The sequence below is a fragment of the Jaculus jaculus genome, chromosome 1 (assembly GCF_020740685.1).
Source record: "Jaculus jaculus isolate mJacJac1 chromosome 1, mJacJac1.mat.Y.cur, whole genome shotgun sequence".
Classification (NCBI taxonomy): domain Eukaryota; kingdom Metazoa; phylum Chordata; class Mammalia; order Rodentia; family Dipodidae; genus Jaculus; species Jaculus jaculus.
The window spans coordinates 59,728,689-59,750,239 of record NC_059102.1 but is presented as its reverse complement, the minus strand read 5'-3'; the positions used below and the strand labels follow the sequence as shown (position 1 = coordinate 59,750,239).

The 21,551-nt window shown below is 42.6% G+C and overlaps 1 pseudogene; it reads left to right on the top strand.

The window, feature by feature from the left end:
- The first annotated feature begins 12,768 nt into the window (after positions 1–12,768).
- On the top strand, positions 12,769–13,431 carry LOC101615031 (annotated as a pseudogene).
- The last annotated feature ends 8,120 nt before the right edge of the window (positions 13,432–21,551 follow it).

Below are 21,551 nucleotides of genomic sequence, written 5' to 3'. Positions count from 1 at the left end.
AGAATGGATTTTAAGTGCCAGGAAATATGAAAGATTATTTGAGAAGTCCATGGATGCCACTAAATGTCAGAAAACAACTACAGGTTTAAACAGTGTGAGTAGGAAGAAAACTCAGTAGCAGAGGCCAGTAAGCTAGATAGGAGATATAAAGGGACTAGAAAGGAAGGAGTGGGGACTTAATAAGGTGGTATGGTATATATATATATAAGTAGAAAAACAGATCAATGGGGGTGAAAATGCTAAGTGAGGTCAAAGGAAGAGATTGAGTAAAGAAAAGATGGAGGGAGGGCTTTTCAAAATCTAAGACGATATAAATAAACCATATGGGAACCTACTGTTTTGGACAATGGAATACACAAGAGCCATAGATTGTTACTAGAAAATTTTCAGTGCCAGGGATGGATACCTTCCAGTGAGTTGTTGGCTATGGAGGTCCCTGATGCCCCCAAAACATCACAGGCCATTGCCAAGGCCCTTGGTTTCTCACCAGGAATAGATGATAAGATCCTATTACTGAAGACTCTACATACAAGGTCACTGTGAAATCCTGCTGGAACTGAGCTGAAACCCTCCTCCATGTAGATCAGCTGACAGAAACTTGGAAAAAGCCATACTGCATGCAGTTCAATGGGAGAGAGAGAAATCACCAGTGAAGATACCCAACAGTGTTCACTGCAAGCCTTATGGTTGGCCAACCAGGCGAAATGAGCCAATAGGTGCAATAGTGGCATGTCTGTTATGGGGGGAACCAACTGCCCTCTAATTTGACTGGAGGCCTGCTCCATGGGAGGGAATACATCCCTGAGATTGAAAACCTACAACAAGGCTAGTCATGAGTCCTAGGGGTGTAACATCTGCTACTGTCTAGCTAACTGTATATACTATGCTCATCAAACTGCCTAGTAAGCACTTCTCTTAATGTCCATACTCATATATTAATGCTATTCTCATTTTTTTTTTTTTGTTAGAGAACTTTCTCTTTTCAGATGGTAGTGACCTTGGGATGACTCAGAAGGCACCATGGTGCTGAGAAGAAATGACAGAGGAGTGATCAGCACTGCAATATCTCTATCACATCTTCCAAGGCTCAGGGTACATGGTGGAAGAGGTTGTGGAAAGAATGCAAGAGCCAAAGGAAGGGTCGGACTCCTTACAACATGCTTCCCCCAGACACAAAATGGCCTGAATATCCATGATCTCACAGTTCCTGACACTACCTACACAAGACCATCATAATAGGAGGAAAAGATGATGACATCAAAATAATAAAGAGACTGATTGAGAGGGGGAGGGGATATGATGGAGAGTGGAGTTTCAAAGAGGTAGGGGGAGGGAGGGAATTACCATGAGATATTGTTTATAATCTTGGAAGTTGTTAATTATGAAAAAAGCACAGTGAAACTGAGATGGGAGGTCATGGGAAATAATTTATACATAGCAGACTTTTCATAGAAATATTTATTTCTTTATTTATACCCTTTTTGCTTGAAAGGGTATTTGAAGTGATAAGATTAAAGTTAGAAAATCCATCTTATAAAAAAAATAAAAGAAGAAAATGGTGATCCATCCAAGAGAAAGCTGCATATATACAGAAGGAGGGCATGCAGAAATTCAGCAAGAAGGCAGGCAATCTTCCAGGCTCATGCCCTCAAATGAGGCTGCTCAGTTCATTGTAGGTCTTGCCCTGCACTCACATGATCTTGAGTAAATGACACTTGATTTCTATAAGCCTTATTTACCTCATCTGCACATAGGAATACTACCAAGACTAATACAGTTGTTGACTAAAGGAGATTATGAAAATGTATCTATCTATTATTTATCAGTATATATCTTGCTGAGGATTGGGCCTGGCAGTTGGTGTTAATATAAGTAACATAAAACATTTTGGTACCACTTGGTCAAAATTTCAAGTGGGAGCATCAATGATCACATTTCATCGCTCCAGCAACTCTACAAGGCAGGTATCGCTGCTGCCCCACTTACAGCTATTCAGGTAGAAGCATGGATAGTATACAACTGGTCCAGGATAGGTGTTGGAGCCAGTATTCAGGTAAAGGTCTTGGTAGCTTCAAAGTCTCACAGACTGTGCTACACCATACCTTTTAATTTGCTACTCATGAATGGACAGTATTTTAACTCTTTGTATATTTTATATTATATATATATATTTTTTTAAATTTTTTTTATTTGTTTATTTATTTGAGAGCGACAGACACAGAGAGAAAGACAGATAGAGGGAGAGAGAGAGAATGGGCACGCCAGGGCTTCCAGCCTCTGCAAACGAACTCCAGACGCGTGCGCCCCCTTGTGCATCTGGCTAACATGGGACCTGGGGAACCGAGCCTCGAACCGGGGTCCTTAGGCTTCACAGGCAAGCACTTAACCGCTAAGCCATTTCTCCAGCCCTATATATATTTTTATATATTATTTTTATTTATTTCAGAGAGAGAATGAGCATGCCAGGGCCTCCAGCCACTGAAAATGAACCCCAGATGCACATGAAACCTTGTTAATCTGGTGTACGTGGGTCCTGGAGAATTGTACCTGGGTCCTTTGGCATTGCAGGAAAGTGCCTTAACCGCTAAGCCATCTCTCCAGCTCTATCTTAACTTTTTAAAATTTATTTTTATTTTTTGAAGGAGAGACAGAAAGAGAGGGAGAGAGGGAGAGAGGGAGAGAGAGAGAGAGAATGGGTGCCCCAGGGCCTTTCAGCCCCTAACAACCAGCCCCTAACAGCCTCTGGACATGTGCGCCCCCTTGTGTGCATGTGCAACATTGCATGCTTGCATCACTTTTACGTCTGGCTATGCGGGACCTGCAGATACGAATATGTGTATGCGTTCTTAGGCTTCACGGGCAAGCGTCTTAACTGCTAAGCCATCTCTCATCCCATAAATAGATATTATTTTGAAACCGGAAGCAGAGGGATAAAGCAACAAATCTTGGGATAGAAATGTGGGCAAGGGCTGGAGAGATGGCTTAGCGGTTAAGCGCTTGCCTGTGAAACCTAAGGACCCCGGTTCGAGGCTCGGTTCCCCAGGTCCCATGTTAACCAGATGCACAAGGGGGCACACGCGTCTGGAGTTCGTTTGCAGAGGCTGGAAGCCCTGGCGCGCCCATTCTCTCTCTCTCCCTCTACCTGTCTTTCTCTCTGTGTCTGTCGCTCTCAAATAAATAAATAAAAAATTTTAAAAAAATTAAATAAATAAAAAAAAAAAGAAATGTGGGCAAATAAGCAGGAGTCAGAATAGGGGAAACAATGGTACACATTTGAAGAAAAAAAAGAAAAAAAGAGCTGGGCGTGGTGGTGCACATCTTTAGTACCAGCACTGGGGAGGCAGAGGTAGGAAGATTGCCATGAATTTGAGGACAGCCTGAAACTACTAAGGGAGTTCCAAATCAGCCCGGCTTAGAGCGAGACCCTACCTCCAAAATAAGGAGGAGGAGGAGGGAGATCAGGAAGAAGAGGAGGGGGCAGAGGGAGGGGAAAAAAGAGGGGGAGGAAAAATAGGGCTGGAAATGTGACAGCCATTAAAGGCACTTGCTGACAAAGCCTGATGGCCTGACTTTGGTTCCGCAGTACCCACATAAAGCCAGATGCCCAGAATAGCCCAGACGTCTGGAATTTGTTTGCAGAGGCAAAACCCCTTGTGCACCTATTCATTCTCATTCTCTTTTTCTTTCTGTTTGCAAATAAATAACAAATGAAATATTGAAAAAAAGAAAGCCAAGCCGGGCATGGTGGCGCATGCCTTTAATCCCAGCGCTCAGGAGGCAGAGGTAGCAGGATCGCCATGAGTTCAAGGCCACCCTGAGACTACAGAGTTAATTCCAGGTCAGCCTGGACCAGAGTGAGACCCTACCTCAAAAAACCAAAAAAAAAAAAAAAAAAAAAGAAAGCCAGAGGATAGAAAAGTAATGCCCACATGAATATTGTATTAGAAAATTAGGTAGTGTTTGTAGAAAAGTTTTTAGTGAGGTGATTGTATGTAAATATGAAGATTGCTAATTAGAACCCATGAGAGAGAGAGATGAAATTGATTTGGCAAAATAAGTACTTTACCAGCTAGACAGTATTGGAAACAAGGTCCCGTTCAAGTGCTTATGGATAGTGTTTGCAGAAAGGAAGCTCCTATGACCATGATATTTTAACTGTGCTTTTCAAAGGGAAGGGAGATGTGTAATAAATGGAAATCATGCACTTATCCAAGCAGCTCTGCTTAAGAGAGACACTTCATTGCCATGTTTTAAGTTTATACTGACTGTTGTCATTTTTCCTTTTTCTTTTTGTTTTCGAGGTAGGATCTCACTCTAGCTCAGGCTGACCTGGAATTCACTACGTAGTCTCAGGGTGGCCTCGAATTCACAGCAACCCTCCTACCTCTGCCTCCTGAGCGCTGTGTTTTGTTTTGTTTTAATGAACTCCAGAAACATGTGCCACCTTGTACATCTGATTTACATGGTCCTGGGAAAATGAACCTTGGCCTTTTGGCTTTGCAGGCAAGTGCCTTAACCACTAAACCATCTTGACAGCCCATTTTTTCACTTCTTATTCATCGGCTATACACAACATTTTTATGCTTCTAGTGGTCAGTCCAAGTTTTTTTTAATTTGTATTGATTTATTTATTTGAGAAAGCAAGAGAATGGGCATATCAGGACTTCTCAGCAGTGCAAATGAACTCTAGACACATGTGCCACCATGTGCATCTGGCTTATGTGTGAGCTGGGAAATTGAACCTGTGTCCTTAGGCTTCATAGGCAAGTGCCTCAACCGCTAAGCCATCTCACTAGCCCTTTTTTTTTTGTTGTTTGTTTTTTTTGAGGTAGAGTCTCACTCTAGCCCAGAGAGGCCTTGAACTTATGGTGATCCTCCTACCTCTGCCTTCTAAGTGGGGCTGGGATTAGGGATTAAAGGTGTGCACCACCATGCCCAGCTTCCAGTTTTTTTTTTTTTATTTTTAATAATCTATGATATTCCATGTACCTTGGAGTTTCCCATAATTCTCTCTCTCTTTTCCCTTTTCTTTCCTTATTTCTTTTTCTTTTTCTTTTCTTTTGTTCTTTTTTTTTTTTAGGTAGGGTTTCACTGTAGTCCAAGCTGACCTGGCATTCACTATGTAGTCTCAGGGTGGCCTCGAATTCATGGCGATTCTCCTACTTCTGCATCATAAGTGCTGGGATTAAAGGCATTTGCTACCATGCCCAGCTCCCATAGTACTTTCTTTTGAGATACTTGAACATTTAGTTTCTGAAAAGCCACCCATTTGGCACTGAGGAGCAAAGAACAAAATGTCAAAAGACCAGCACAAAATAAAAACAGGAACTCTACCAAAATTCCAAATTTGGGGGCTGGAGACATGGCTTAGCGGTTAAGCACTTGCCTGTGATGCCTAAGGACCCCAGTTCGAGGCTTGATTCCCCAGGACCCACATTAGCCAGATGTACATGGGGGCGCACGCATGTGGAGTACGTTTGCAGTGGCTAGAGTTCCTGGCGTGCCCATTCTCTCTCTCTCTCGCTCTCTGCCTCTTTCTCTCTGTTGCTCTCAAATAAATAAACAAATAAAATAAACAAAAAAATTAAAAAATTCTAAATTTGGACTGGAGAGATGGCTTAGCAGTTAAGGTGCTTGCCTGCAAAGCCTAAGAGCCCAGGTTCAATTCCTCAATACCCACATAAGCCAGCTGCACAAGTGGCATATGCATCTGGAGTTTGTTTGCAGTGGATGGCTTTCTCTCTCTCAATCTCTCAAATAAATAAATAAATAAATATGTTGACAACTATTTTAGGGTTGGAGAGATGGCTTAGCAGTTAAGGCACTTGTCTGCAAAGCCCATGACCCAGGTTCAATTCCCAGGACCCACATAAGCCAGATGCACAAGGTGGCACATGTGTCTGGAGTTCATTTGCAGTGGCTGAGGGCCCTGGCATGCCCATTCTCTCTCTATTTATCTGCCTCATTTCCGCTTTCTCTCTCTTAAATCAAGTAACATAAAAGATTTTTAAGTATATTTAAAAAAATCTAGATTTATGCAAAGGACAGGCCCATGACAATATTCAGGAGAGATTCATCTTTGTCCTTACACAGCTTCGTCTGCCTTTTGTGATGGTCACTGAAACATGACTCAGCTTTTGTGTAACCCTATGCTATGTGTGCCTTATTTAAAAATCTGACAGATGTGATACTATATGGCCAATGCCATTCTCTGTGAGGATATTTTACCCATGTGGAAGCTACAGCCAAGGCCAGGGGCAAGGGGGCACATAATAAGCAGAATCTGCCCATGGAGGCTCTTTGGATCCCAAAGATTTCAACTCCAGGCTTCGTTTTGTATCTTGAATCCAGTCTTATATAGAGCAGATTTATTTTTCCACATTGCAAATGAAAAACAAAACAAACAAAAAGATAAAAAGAAGCAGGACTGATCCCCCTTTAAATATTTTATTTATTTATTTATTTATTTATTTATTTATTTATTTATTTATTTATTTATTTAACAGAGGGAGAGAATGGGCACGTCAGGGCCTCCAGCCACTGCAAATGAACTCCAGACATGTGCACCCCCTTGTGCATCTGGCTAACATGGGTCCTGGGGAACAGAACCTACATCCTTCAGCTTTGCAGCCAAACGCCTTAACCACTAAGGCATCCCTCCAGCCCCTATCTCCCTTTAGAAGTCACAAAGGTAATCAAGCCACTAAGCAGAGCATGCCACTAGCCTGATGTAGAGAGGCGTGGTGTGTCAGACCAGGCTTGGGCTGCAACTTCACAACAAGGAAAGACTGTCATCAGTTGAAGAGCTGTTCCGCCCTCTCTGTGTTGATGACAAATGAGTGAGTTTGAATTTTAAAACAGGATATTTTCTAGAGGATTATTTTCTTATTCTATACTAAAACAATCTCATGGAAATTCTCAGGTATCAAAGATAGTCTGTCTCTGAGTTACTGCAAATTTCCCCTTTTAGTTATAAAGCAATAAAAATGCTTTCTAATCGCCATTGTCACCATGGGAGCAACTATGACACCGCATAGAGGCCAGTGCTGGGTGTATTACTCTGCTGCTACTGTTTTGAAATTATTACTAATTTTGAACAAGGGATCTAAGCTTTGTTTCGTACTGGGACCTGCAAATTATATAACCCATCCCAATGGTCATATTGGAATTCCAATATCCGCTTGCTTATAGATCAATGATGCTGATCAAGTATTTTAGTATTGTGTTGTGAAACCACTGCCCTTTGAGTTAGAAATGAAGACCAATTAACAAATAAACAAACAAATCTTATGTGGCCATTGTAGCTTCCAGCTTCAGAGTACAATCTTAGCCCCTCAAGGCATGCATTCTCTTCCACATCTGAGTAAACAGGGAACAAAGGTTCTGCTTGGGAAATGGCTCAGCACTTAAAGGCACTTGCTTATAAAGTCTTGGGGTTTGATTCCCAAGTATCACACCAAGCCAGATGCAAACTGGTAGATGTCTCTGGAGTTCATTTGCAGCAGCAAGAGGCCCTGGTCCTTCCGCTCTCTCTGCTTGCAAATAATAAATAGAAATTACTTAACTGATGGCCAGGTGTGGTGGTGCATGCCTTTAATGCCAACACTTGGGAGGCTGAGGTAGGAGGATCACTGTGAGTTTGAGGTCCGCCTACAGATACAGAGTGAGTTCCAGATCAGTCTGGATAGATTGAGACCCTACCTCAACAACAACTATTTAACTGTTAAGTAATAAATGGAATATGAGACCAAAGGAAATAATAGAGATGAAAAAAATTTAAAAACCCACAGGTAAAACTTAAGCCAAATGAAACAGAAATTATGGAAATAAATCTACATTAAGGCATCATAATATAAAACTGACAGAAGACTGGAGAGATGGCTTAGTGGTTAAGGTGCTTACCTGCAAAGCCTAAGAACTCATGTTCAAATCACCAGGTCCCACATAAGCCAGACACACAGTGATGCAAGTATGCACATGTGCACAAGGGGTCGCAGGTGTCTAGAGCGTCACACGTGTCACAGTGGCTGAAGGCTCTGGCACACCCATTCTCTCCCTCTCTCTCTGCCTCTTTCTCTCTTTCACTCTTCTATCAAACTAAATAAAAGTGAATAAGTAAATAAAACTGACAGAGCAGAAATAATCTGTAGCATTGCTCATAACGACTCAATGTCTAAGGGAAAGCTTGCATACAGTGGGAAGGAGGAGGAATAAAAGCTATTAAAAGCAAAATAATAGCTATAGAAGAAAAGAACCAATACAAGCATTAACTAGTATTCCTAAAGAAAAGAAGAATTGTTAAAAGTTGGGGAAAAAACAAAGATACAACAGAAGAAAACTTCCTTGGAATCAAGAAAAGTATTCTGAATTTAGCCGGGCATGGTGATGCACACCTTTAATCCCATCAGTCAGGAGGCAGAGGTAGGAGGATGGTTATGAGTTCAAAGGCCACCCTGAGCCTACATAGTGAATTCCAGGTCAGCCTGGGCTAGAGTGAAATCCTACCTCAAAAAATCAAAAAAAAAAAAAAAAAAAAAAAAAAAGAAAAAAAGAAAGAAAGAAAGAAAGAAAGAAAGAAAGAAAAGAAAAGTATTCTGAACTTACAGATTTAAAAGGCCTACCATTTAGCAGCCAAAAGAAAAAAAATCCCCAAGGAGGAAAATATTTCAGTGAGTTATTAAGAGACTTTTTATTTATTTATTTATTTATTTATTTATTTATTCATTTTGGTTTTTTGGGGTAAGGTCTCACTCTGGCCCAGGCTGCCCTGGAATTCACTATGCAGTCTCCGGGTGGCCTCGAACTCACAGTGATCCTCCTACCTCTGTCTCCCGAGTGCTGGATTAAAGGCGTGTGCCACCACACCTGGCAAGAGACTTTTTTTTTTGTTTCAAGGCAGGGTCTCATTCTAGGCCAGGTTGATCTGGAACACACTGTATAGCCCAGGCTTGGCCTTGACCTCATGATGATGTTCCTACCTCAGTCTCCTGAGTACTAGGATTAAAGGTGTGCATCACCATGCCTGACCAGTGAAGTTATTGAGAATCCTACTACAGGGCTGGAGAGACAGCTTAGCAGTTAAGGCACTTGTCTATGAAGTCTAAGGAACCAGGTTAAATTACCCAGTACCCATATAATCCAGATGCACAAAGTAGCATGTGCATCTGGAGTTTGTTGGCAGTGGCTAGAGGCCATAGGAAGCCTATTCTCTCTCTCTCTCTCTCTCCATATATATACCTCAAATAACATAAATACAAATAAAAGATTTTAAAAATCCTACTATGAACCAGGTTAAGAAATATGCCAAGAAAGTTTCCCTGTGTTTTTCCACAGCAGTTCTGAAAAGACAATGGAACCATCCTAGAGTTTGGAGGGGAAAAGAAAATCTATACCTGGCTATGATATCATTCATATATAAAAACATAAATGGAAAAGCTACATAATATAAAAATAGTATGTTAATAAAAGAAAGCACGGAGGAAGGGGAAGATGATGGAACTTTCATGTGAAGAAATTTCTCAAGTTGTTAAATTTTTTATTTGGGAAAACATAATTTTGTTCTTGTTTCTTAAAAGTTATAAAAGCAACCACCAGAGAGCTAAAAATACATCTTTCATACATCTTTCAAATTAGTTGAACAGTCAACGTGTGGTGGAGAAGGAAGGGACTAAAAAGGAACCAGAGAACAATGACCTTGCACCCTTGTGTGGTTGTGTGGTTCATACTGTGCTAAAACCTTCACACTCACCATGTGTCTTCCTCACTAGCAGCCACCTGAAGTCCCATTACTATCTACACTTGCAGAAGAGGAAATGGAGACTGGAGAAGGGGCATGTGTGGAGGGAGCCATGTGTGGAGGCTGGGGTGGGATTCCACCACGTCTACCTGAGTCCCAAATCTGTGCTGCTGAACACTCATCCTGGCCTTTGAGACGTCCTCACATTCCTTTTATTCTTTGCCACATCAGTGACTCGTTCTCAGTCCCTCACGTTAGACTCACATGAGATCATTTTTATACCCTATCCCTGGACACCTGAAGCTCCTGAACCAGAGTTCCAGAGTGTGGGGGTCTGCATAGGGGCTTTTGCACTTTAAGCTCTGCAGGTGTTTCAAATGTTTGGTCAGTATTGACAACCAAGAAAAAATAATAATAAATTAGACAATGGAGCAGATTAAGCTACAAAGGAAACCTCAGTATATTCCAAAACTGAGATGGTCTCAAGGCCACAACTTATCACAATGAAATAAACTTGCTTCTCTTTCTCAAATAAGTAAATAAAATATTTTTAATACTTTATTTGAGAGAGGTAGAGAGACAGATAGAGAGAGAGACAGAATGGGCATATTAGGGCCTTCATCCACTACAAATGAATTTCAAATGCATGTGCTACCTTATGCATTTGGCTAACGTGGGTCCTGGGGAATCAAACCTGAGTCCTTTGCCTTTGCAGGCAAGTGTCTTAACTACTAAGCTATTTCTCCAGCCTCTAAAATATTTTTTAAAGTCATCTTTATTTGTTTGAGAGACAGAGAGAGAGAAAAAAAATAGGCAGGGAGAGAGAGATTGAGTGATAGAATGGGTATGCCAGGGCCTCCATCTACTGCAACCAAACTCCAGATGCATGAACCCCCTCGTGTATCTGCCTTATGTGGGTCCTAGGGAATCGAACCTGGGTCCTTTGGCTTTGCAGGCAAGTATCTTAACCACTAAGCCATCTCTAGGTCATTTCACTTGACTACAGGTCAGAAACATCAGAACGGTCTGGCTTCCTCAACTCTGCCCCCTTTAGGGAGTCCTTCCAAGAAGGCCCTTCCTAGAGAAATAAGATTTCTGGGAAGACTGCCTTTTTCTAGGATTCCTGACCTCAGACACTTGATGTCAGGACTAACTGACTAGGCCAGTGGCCCATCCAAGGAGCTCACATAAAAAACTCAAACATGGAGCTGGTGCATATGTCTGGAGTTTATTTGTAGTGGCTAGAGGCCCTGACATGCCCATTCTTTCTTTCTCTGCATCAAATAAAATTAATTAATTAATTAAAAAATAACATTGTGGTTGGTCAAGTTCAGCCCCCAGAATTTAACTGTGTTTTTTTTTTAAATTATTTATTTATTTATTTATTTATTTGAGAGCGACAGACACAGAGAGAAAGACAGATAGAGGGAGAGAGAGAATGGGCGTACCAGGGCTTCCAGCCTCTGCAAACGAACTCCAGACGCATGCGCCCCCTTGTGCATCTGGCTAACGTGGGACCTGGGGAACCGAGCCTCGAACCGGGGTCCTTTGGCTTCACAGGCAAGCGCTTAACCGCTAAGCCATCTCTCCAGCCCAGCCCCCAGAATTTAGTATCAAGGCTAACCTAAAAAAAAAAAAAAAAAATCCAACGTGGGGCTCAAAGTGTGCTTCTCCTTAACCTACCCCCCTTGCCTCCATGGGCAAGAGCTGCCTTCCTTTTCCTAAGCTCCTCTCCTCTTAAAGCTCTCCCTACTAAAGCTCTAAGCTATAATAAAGTCTTTCTGAAGTTCTCAGTCTGTGGATTTCATCTGTCAAATTCATCAGACAGGAATCTGGAAACACCTCCAAAATTTTGGTGCATTGGTGTATTATATTGATAAATTAGCAGAGGAACCCCAATTCCTATATCATATTGGTGCATTGGCCATGAATCCCAAATTCCTGGATCATTACTATAGAGATATAGCACATTACTGTAGAGATGCAGACACAACTCATCTCTGCTTACTGCTGCTCTATACACAATAGCTGGGAAGTAGAATCAGCCTAGGTGCCCATCAACTGACAAACAGATAATCAAGATGTGACACATATGTACCATAGGTTTTTTTAATTTTAATTTTATTTTTTTTCAGCTTAAACCAGCAGCTATTTATTTGGTCATGACTCTGCGTTGGCCTTTTGGGTTGGGTGCAGCAGGGCTCATTCATGCACTTGCGATTAAATAGCAGTGTGTGGCCTCACAGGCTTTGCAGTTGGTTGGCACTGCTTGGGGTGATGAGAGGAAGTGAGCCAACTCTCTCATCATCCAATAGGCTAACCTACATTCACACACATGGTAATGGTCCAAAATTTCCAGAAACAGAAGGAGATGGGGCTGGTGAGCTTCAATGCACAAGCATTTTCCAAATCTCTGTCAGTTTTGCTGGTATCTCACTGGGCCTAGCAAGCCATATGTTCTAACCCTCGCTGTGTGTCAGAGAGGTCTACCAAGAATAGTAAATGGGGTGGAGCATCAGTGTAGCTCTCTCTTGTCTTCACTTGTTATCTTTATTACTATTATTATTATATTTTTGCTTCATGAGGTAGGGTCTCACTCTAGCCTAAGGCTGACCTGGAATTCACTATACATTCTCAGGGTGGCCTGGAACTCAAGGCAATCCTCTTATCTCTGTCTCTCGAGTGCTGGGATTAAAGGCGTGCACCACCACACTTTCTTTCTTCTTTTCTTTTTTTAGATTTTGTTTCGATGTAGGGCTTCACTGTAGCCTAGGCTGACCTGGAATTCACTCTGTAGTCTCACGGTGGCCTTGAACTCATGGCAATCCTCCTACCTCTACCTCCCAAGTACTGGGATTAAAGGCATGCGCCACCATGCCCGGCTCCATAATTTAAATTTTTTATTGACAATTTCCATAATTATAAACAATATCCTGGGGAGCCAGTGCGGCCGTAAGGCCTGCGTCTCGCCACTGCTGCCGGCTGGGCATGGTGCTGGGCACCAGCCCGCCTCGCCTGACTCAGGGTGCCCAGAGGAAAGGCAGCAGGAATGCTAATGCTGGCAAGCAAACTGAAGCGGAAGGATGGTCTCAAAGGGCCTCAGACATCTGCTGCTGCGTCTGACTCTACTCGGAGAGTTTCTGTGAGAGACAAGTTGCTGGTGAAAAAAGTTGCAGAACTTGAAGCTAACTTACCTTGTACATGCAAAGTGCATTTCCCTGATCCAAACAAGCTGCATTGCTTTCAGCTAACTGTAAGCCCAGATGAGGGTTACTACCAGGGTGGAAAATTTCAGTTTGAAACTGAAGTTCCTGATGGGTACAACATGGTGCCTCCCAAGGTGAAATGCTTGACCAAGATTTGGCATCCCAACACCACAGAAACAGGGGAAATATGTCTAAGTTTACTAAGAGAGCATTCGATTGATGGCACTGGCTGGGCTCCCACGAGAAAGGATTAAAGGATATTGTTTGGGGATTAAGCTCTTTATTTACTGATCTTTTGGATTTTGATGATCCTCTGAACATTGAAGCCACCGAGCATCATTTGCGAGACAAGGAGGACTTCCGGAATAAAGAGGAGGACTACATCAAGCGCTATGCCAGATGATAAGAGGGGGTGGTTGTGGGCCTGTGGACTGTGTGTCACAGCTTGTCTCTAATGTGAAACAGCATGAGGTAGTCCTCCTCCCCGTCCTCACCCCGTCTCCCTGTCAGCCCCTTGGGACTGTCCCAGTCCTGCGACTGTGTTGTCCTGAAGAAGACCCCCCCTCACCGCTGCCCACGAAGGGCAGGAGCGAGACAGTACGGCAAGAGAGAGCGCCTGCTTCCCTTAACACCTCTCTCTCCAAACCATAGTCTGGGCTGTGGGTGCAATCCTCTGAGGTTGTAATGAGCTCACCAGCGAGGTTGGCACTTGCTTCCCTTTATCCCAACAAAATCGGTGTCCTGCAAAAGTGATGTAATGACATGTTCAGTGTAAATGGCAGATTGGCAATAAGAAACCCACTATAAACTGTGATTGGATGCACATCCTCTTAGCTTCTTCCATGAATGTTGGCCCTGCCTAGATGTGAAGCTTCCCAGAATGCATAGTCATTCACTGTAGATCTTACTGAAATGTGTATTTTATTTAATAGCAGACACAAAGTTGTTGGGTCAAGCAACTATTGAAGAGAAATACAAAGAAACTATGAAAGCCACAGTACTCAGTCTCTCCAAGCGCAGCAGGAACCTGGCTCCTAGACAGCAGCTCGTTTTCAGGTCCATATGTGGCAAGAATGTTTCAGAGCCCTTAAAAGCTAGTTCTGGATGATAAGAAAAACCAAAGTCAGGGAGTGCTGCCTCACATGCTGCCCAGAGAAAAGAAGCCGGGCCTAGACTGGCCAGAGTTGGCAGTTCTGCAGTGGTCACATGAGCATGAGCCCTTGGCTGTATACCAGCGCTGCATCCTTGCTGTCCTGGGAGACGAGAGAGGCCCTGGGAGTCAGCTCAGTGTCTGATACAACCAAGACTGTGCTGTGGCTGTTTTCTGCCTTGGCTGTGGTTCTGGGCCCTGGTGGGGTGACCCTGGTAGGCCTTGGAGAACCAGGAGTCAGCAGCAAAACATGCCACGCTCTGTCAGGGAGGCACCCTTCAGAGGAAGAGCCCTGAAGAAAGACTAGTGCATTTACTCCTGCATTTAGAACTTGAACAGTGAATCCAAATGCAGAATAAACGCCCGGTTCCAGTGCCAGTGGTGGGTCACCAGAGCTGCCCTGGGTGCTGGCATTGATAGTAGGACTCTTATGAGAATGCTTAACGAAGAAACGATGCCAGTGCCTACTGCTCAGGGCATGTGCTGAGTAGGTGGCAGGTAGTGCGCCAGGGCCACACGAGCGCAGTGCTAACTCCGGACGTGGCTCGCCAGCACACGGTGCTACGCTGGGTGCTTGCTCCAAGACCTCCAGATCTAGGCCTTATGGCGTCTCCTTCCCACTCTCAGGCACAGGAAGAGTCTCTGATCTCTCCCTAAACATACCCATCCAGCAAATCACCTCCTCTTTATGGCAAACACTGCCTGTTCTCTGCCATATGCAGACACTAGTTTCCAGTTTTTAGATTTATGACTCAGTAAGGGCCAGGAAGCTAGAAAGCGGTCACGGTGGGGAGAAGTAGGGAGGGCTTAAGGGGAGCGACAGTAGATGTGAAAATAGAGACATGGAATACTGGCGGTAGCATGGCTTACGTGTGGATGGGGACGGGAATGGAGGTGAGAAGTGGTAGAGGGAATGTTAAATAAAACTAAAGACATTACAAAAATCCCACCTCCATATGGAAACCTACTTCTTTCTTAACTAATTAAAAAATATGAGGGCATAGGGGGGTAGAGAACCTTGTGTAGGCAAATAATGTTGCTCTCAGAAGCCATAGGGTGTTATAGGAAAGTCACCATGCCAGGAATAGGGTATCTTTCACTGATTTCATGGTCAGGGAGGCGTGCAAGGCCCCCAAAATAGAACAAGTTTTTGCCCATGATAATGGTCTCATAGCAATGTTCACAAGATCTGAACAATATTGGATCCGTCATCATGTTGTCATGGATGGTGGAGGAGGGTAAATAAATAAATAAATAAAACGACATCAATGTAGAAGGGCTAATAAGAAAGAAGGCCAGGCATGGTGGCACATGCCTTTAATTTCAGCACTCGGGAAGCAGCAATAGGAGGAGCTCTGTGAGCTCAAGACTACCCTGAGACTACATAGTGAATTTTCCAGGTCAGCTGGGGCAAGAGCAAGACCCTACCTTAAAAAAAAAAACAAAACAATAAAACAAAATAAAATAAGATAGAAAGAAAGAATGGATTAAGTGGAAGGGCAATGGAGGAGTGAGGTATGGGACAAGAGAAAATAATGGGAGGGGATTATGATCAAAATAGATTATGTACATGTATGAAAACTGTCAAAAAGCTTACTGGTGCCAGGTGTGGTGGCGCACACTTTTAATCCCAGCACTCAGGAGGCAGAGGTAGGAGGATCGCCATGAGTTCGAGTCCACCATGAGAATAGAGAGAGTGAATTCCAGGTCAGCCCAGATTAGAGTGAAAACCTACCTCGAAAAGCAAAAAAAAAGCTTACCGGGCTGGAGAGATGGCTAAGTGGTTAAGGCCCTTGCCTGTGAAGCTTAAGGACCCAGGCTCCCAGGCTCAATTCCTCAGGACCCACATAAGCCAGCTGCATAAGGTGGTACATGCATCTGGAGTTCATGGCTAGAGACACTGATAACCTATTCATTCTCTCTCTGTCTCTCTTCAAATAAAGGAAGAAAGACTAACCTTCCCCCCTGACCAAAAAAAAAAAAAAAAAGAAAACAAACCTGACTAACTGGGTGTGGTGGTGTACTCCTTTAATCACAGCACTTAGGAGGCAGAGGTAGGAGGATCACCGTGAGTTCGAGGCCAGCCTGGAAAACTGGAACTACAGAGTGAGTTCCAGGTCAGCCTGAGCTAGAGTGAGATTCTACCTGGCAAAAAAGAAAAATAGCCGGGCGTGGTGGCACACGCCTTTAATCCCAGCACTCGGGAGGCAGAGGTAGGAGGATCGCCGTGAGTTCGAGGCCACCCTGAGACTCCATAGTGAATTCCAGGTCAGCCTGGGCTAGAGTGAGACCTTACCTTGAAAAAGAAAAACAAAAACAAAAAAAAATAATCGAGTCTCCCCCGCCGCCTTAGTCCTGCAAATGCCAGGTGTGGTGGCAAATGCCTGTCATCCTGTGGAGGCAGACACAGGTGGGACCCTGTTGCTGCTGACCAGCCAGTCTAGCCTACTTAGTGTTTGGTGAGCTCCAAGAAAGAAAAACAAAGTGGACAGACTTCCTGAGGAATGGCTCTCAAGGCTGTCCTCTGGCCTCCACATGTGCATGCACACACCCAAAAAGAAAGTTTGTATGAACATTCATGTAAAAATCTGAAAGACAATGGGTGTTTCTGAACTCTTGATTCTGTTCCTGATTCTGTTTGTGTTTATGGCAATAACAGAGGATGATTAGTTTTACAAGGATGCTTGAAAAGATTGTGTGAGCTCTCCAACCTTGTTTTCTTTTTTTTTCCAACCTTGTTTTCTTTTTCAAAGTGTTTTGAGTACTCTTAGTCTTTTGAATTTCCATATGAGTTTAAGATCATTTGATTCATTTTTATGCCATGCCTGTTAGGATTTTGACTGAGATTGTGTTGAACATAGAGATGGATTTGCAAGAATTGAGGTTTAAGCAATTTGGTTTTCTGCATGTGATGTTAGCAAGAGGGAGCTCTCCACTGACTTAGGTCTTCTTTATTTCCTCTCAGCATTTTGTAGTTGTTGATGTGTTTTTCACATCTTTTGTTGGGTTTATTTTCACTAGTTGCATCTTTTATAGCATTGCAGTTAATGCTATTGTTAACTCTTCACTATTTGGTTGTTTATTCCTAGTATATAGAAATACAATCAATTATTTCTATTTTTTTCACCATTTTAATCAGTTTTATTGATTCATGCTTTCCTTCTTATTCAGTTAAAAACAAGGAATTATTTCTAATTTTTAAAATACATTTATTTATTTATTTGAGAGAGAGAGAGAGGGAGGGAGGGAGAAACAGATAGGGAGAGAATGAGTATGGACGCACCAGGGCCTCTTGAGACTGCACATGCACTCCAGACGCATGTGCCACTTTATGTATCTGGCTTTATGTGGGTACTAGGGAATCAAGACATCAGGCTTTGTAAATAAGCACCTTTAACTGCTGAGTCATCTCTCTAACCCTTTAATTTGTTTCAATGCTCTAATCTTATTTTTATATTTTGAAGTGAATTCTTTAATATTGATTTTTTTATCCTGAAAATGACTAATTGTGTTTTCATAGATTCCATCAGATTCATTACATAAAGGAAGTAGTTTTCTACACAATCTTTCTTTGTTTCACTTGCAAAACAAGTTTTATGTTTTCCTTTTTCAGTCTGGGTACTTTCCTCTTTATTACACTGCCAGGAATCTTTAATGTCAGGAGTAGGAATCTTTGTCCTCAGGGGAAAAAAATCGTTCAGCTGCTCAACATTAAGTATGATCTTAGATATAGGGGTCTATGAATGAACTAGTGGAAGCGAAGACCTGTGAGTTAGGTTTTTAGGGTTTTCACTTCTTGCTCCTGTGCTAAGGATCCAACCCAGTGACTAGTGTCTGCTAAGCAAGTGTTATAACTGAGCTACATTCCCAGTCACTTGGAAAAGTAGTATCTTCAAGGTTTATAGTGTCAATTTTATCAATAAGAAATTATTCACTTAAAAGGGAGAAGGCAGCTGGAGAGATGGCTTAGCAATTGAAGTGTTTGCTGCTGAAGCCAAAGGACCCACGTCTGATTCCCCAGAACCCATGTAAAGCCAGATGCACAAAGTGGTACATATGTCTGGAGCTCGTTTGCAGTGGCTAGTGGCACTTATTCTCTCTCCATCTTTCCAATAATAAATAAACAAATAAAGAAAGAAAATATTAAAGAAAAATAAAAGGGAGAAGAACTTTCCTGATGATAAAGTTAGAAAACATAACAATTTTGGTATTTTGCCTTTTGCCACCGCAACAATACAAAACTGATATACATGCCCAGCAAACTTGTAATGTGCAGTCGTTTATAAAAAGAAAACCCCAAATCTCTTGGAGTTGCAGGAAATGTTGCTAATTGGAAGGCATTTTGAGGAGGCTTAAGACCCAAATTAATATAAATATCAGTTCTTTAAAGTATAAATTAGTATAATCCTAAATAAAATGTCAGTAAATTTGTTTTTGGGATGTCAAAATTAACTGTAGTTCACCTGGAAAAGTAAATGATGGGAAGATAACTGGGCAATCCTAAGAAATAAAAGGAGAAAATTACTTTTACTTTAAGAATGCTCTACAGAACAATAATATGGTGATAATGTCACCCAGGTTTGATTCCCCAGGACCCACGTTAGCCACATGTACAAGGAGGCACAAGCATTTGGAGTTTGTTTGCAGTGGCTGGAAGCCTTGGCATGCCCATTCTCTCTCTCCCTCTTCCTCTGTCAAATAAATAAATAAATAAAATATTTTTTTTAAAAAAAAATTATTTATTTATTTATTTGAGAGCGACAGACACAGAGAGAAAGACAGATAGAGGGAGAGAGAGAATGGGCGCGCCAGGGCTTCCAGCCTCTGCAAACGAACTCCAGATGCGTGCACCCCCTTGTGCATCTGGCTAACGTGGGACCTGGGGAACCGAGCCTTGAACCAGGGTCCTCAGGCTTCACAGGCAAGTGCTTAACCACTAAGCCATCTCTCCAGCCCAAATAAATAAAATATTTAAGAAAAAAAGAAATAATCAACCAATACAAGATTTAAACAGGGCAACATCAAACTCTTTAGTTCCAAGCCCAGCAACTCTAGTCAGCGTCAAATCTTCAAGTCTGATCATTCTAACCAGCAACAAGTCTCTGGAGTTCCAATTCCACCCCTCCAGCTAGGCTACTCACAGTCCTGGAAAACTTCATGAGGGGCTGACAGCTTTCCTTAGCAGCCATCTCGTGATCCCGGCAGCTCCACTGGGTCTCCACTGCAATCCATGGTTCATCCTCATGGCCCATGCTGGCATCCAGTAAACCTGCTAGACACTGCCTATGGCCATTTCCAAGATACAAGACCATATTGCAAATTCAATGACCCTCTTTTTTCTGCATTTCTTACACTCCACAATACCAGGTAGGGAGCCAATTTGTTAATCCGGAGGGCAGGGTGGTAGATAAGGCAGACTTTGAAGAACAAGATACTCCTTGAGAACTCAGGCCTCTTCAAAAGAGTCTATATTCTTGTTCATACTCATATATTAATGCTACTCTCATTTTTGGTAGAGAACCTTCTCTTTTCAGATGGCAGTGAACTTGGGATGACTCAGAAGGCATCAAGGTGCTGGAAAGAAGTGACAGGAGTGCTCAGCACTACAATATCTCTATCACACCTTCCAAGGCTCAGGGACTATTGTGAAAGAGGTGGCGTAAAGAATGTAAGAGCCACAGGAAGGGTAGGACTCCTTAAAATGTGCTCTCCCTAGACCCAAAATGGCCTAGATATCCATATCCTCACAGTGCCTGATACTACCTGCACAAGAACATTCTAAGAGGAGGAAAAGATCATGACATCAAAATAAAAGAGAGACTGATTGATAGGGGGAGAGGATATGATGGAGAGTGGAGTTTCAAAGGGGAAAGAAGGGGGAGGGAGGGCATTACCATGGGATATTGTTTACAATCATGGAAGTTATTAGTTAAAAAAAGAGTCTACATTCTTCCTGTTGCCTCAGTGAAGGTCAGCTGGTTCAATCTCAAAGGTTGTAATCTCCAATTGCAGCTAAATGGGCAAAAGTTTCAGCCCAAAGATTTAATTTCTGTGTCCTAACCCTATGCTCACACCACTCCACTTCTACATAATGCAACCCTGCACAAATTCTCTGGACAGAGGCATAACAGTAAGCCTCTCACACAAACAGCTTCTAGCCCAGTCCAAGAAAAGCTCTGTCTCACCCTCATAAGCCAAACCTCACAGTCCATAGTTCTTACTGCATTCAGGTCCTAGTTTGACCAGAAGAGTCCATCAAGCTGTACTTACAGCACTACAAGGAGTCTCTTAGGCTAAGGTTTCAAGTCCTTCCACATTCCTCTTGAAAATCAGCTCCAAAAGGCCAAAGCCACACAGTCAGGTGTCTAGCAGCAAATGACACCACTCCTTGGTACCAATATTACTGTTGCAGTCAGGTTTACATTGCTGGCATAAATTACTCGACCAAGAGTAGCTTTTGGGGAAAAAAAGAGTTTATTTTGGCTTACAGACTCAAAGGGAAGTTCCATGATAGCAGGGGAAAACGATGGCATGAGCAGAAGTTGGACCTCCTGGCCAACATCAGGTGGACAACAGGAACAGGAGAATGCCAAATACTGGCAAGGGGACATTGGCTATAGTACTTATAAGCCCATCCCCAACAATACACTGCCTCCAGGAGGTGTTAATTACCGAATCACCATCAGCTGGGAACCTAGCATTCAGAACAAGTAAATTTATGGGGGACACCTGAATCAAACCACCACAGTGTAAAATGTTGTTTCTTTTCATTTCCTTTAATTTACTTCTTTTTTTTTTTTTTTTTTTTTTTTGGTTTTTCGAGGTAGGGTCTCATTCTGGTCCAGGCTGACCTGGAATTAATTCTGTAGCCTCAGGGTGGCCTTGAACTCACAGCAATCCTCCTACCTCTGCTTCCCGAGTGCTGGGATTAAAGGCATGCGCCACCACGCCCAGCTCCTTTAATTTATTTTTATTTTTATTTATTTATTTTGTTTATCAAGGTAGGTTCTCACTCTAGCCCAGGCTGACCTGGAATTCACTATGTAATCTCAGGATGGCTTCAAACTCTCAGTGATCATTCTACCTCTCTGCCTCCTAAGTGCTGCAATTAAAGGCATTTGCAGCACGCCCAGCTAAAATAGAATTTCTAACCAGCAGAAGAAAGATGGATTAATCAATATATGGCACAGGTTACTCTGCCTGTTCAGTGGGGTGGAGTGGTGTTGACAGGGCAGTCTGTTAGTAGTGAGTAGGTGGGAAAAGATTGGTCCTTGCCTCAAAAAGCTTCAAACATAAAAAAGTGAGAGCTGGGTCTCATGGTGCAAACCTTTAATCTCATCACTCAGAAAGAAAAGGTAGGAAGATCACTGTGAGTTTGAAACCAGCCTGGACTAGAGTGAGGCCCTGCCTCAAACTAATAAAAAGAAGTTATAACAATACTTAAGAAAGGGATGGAGGC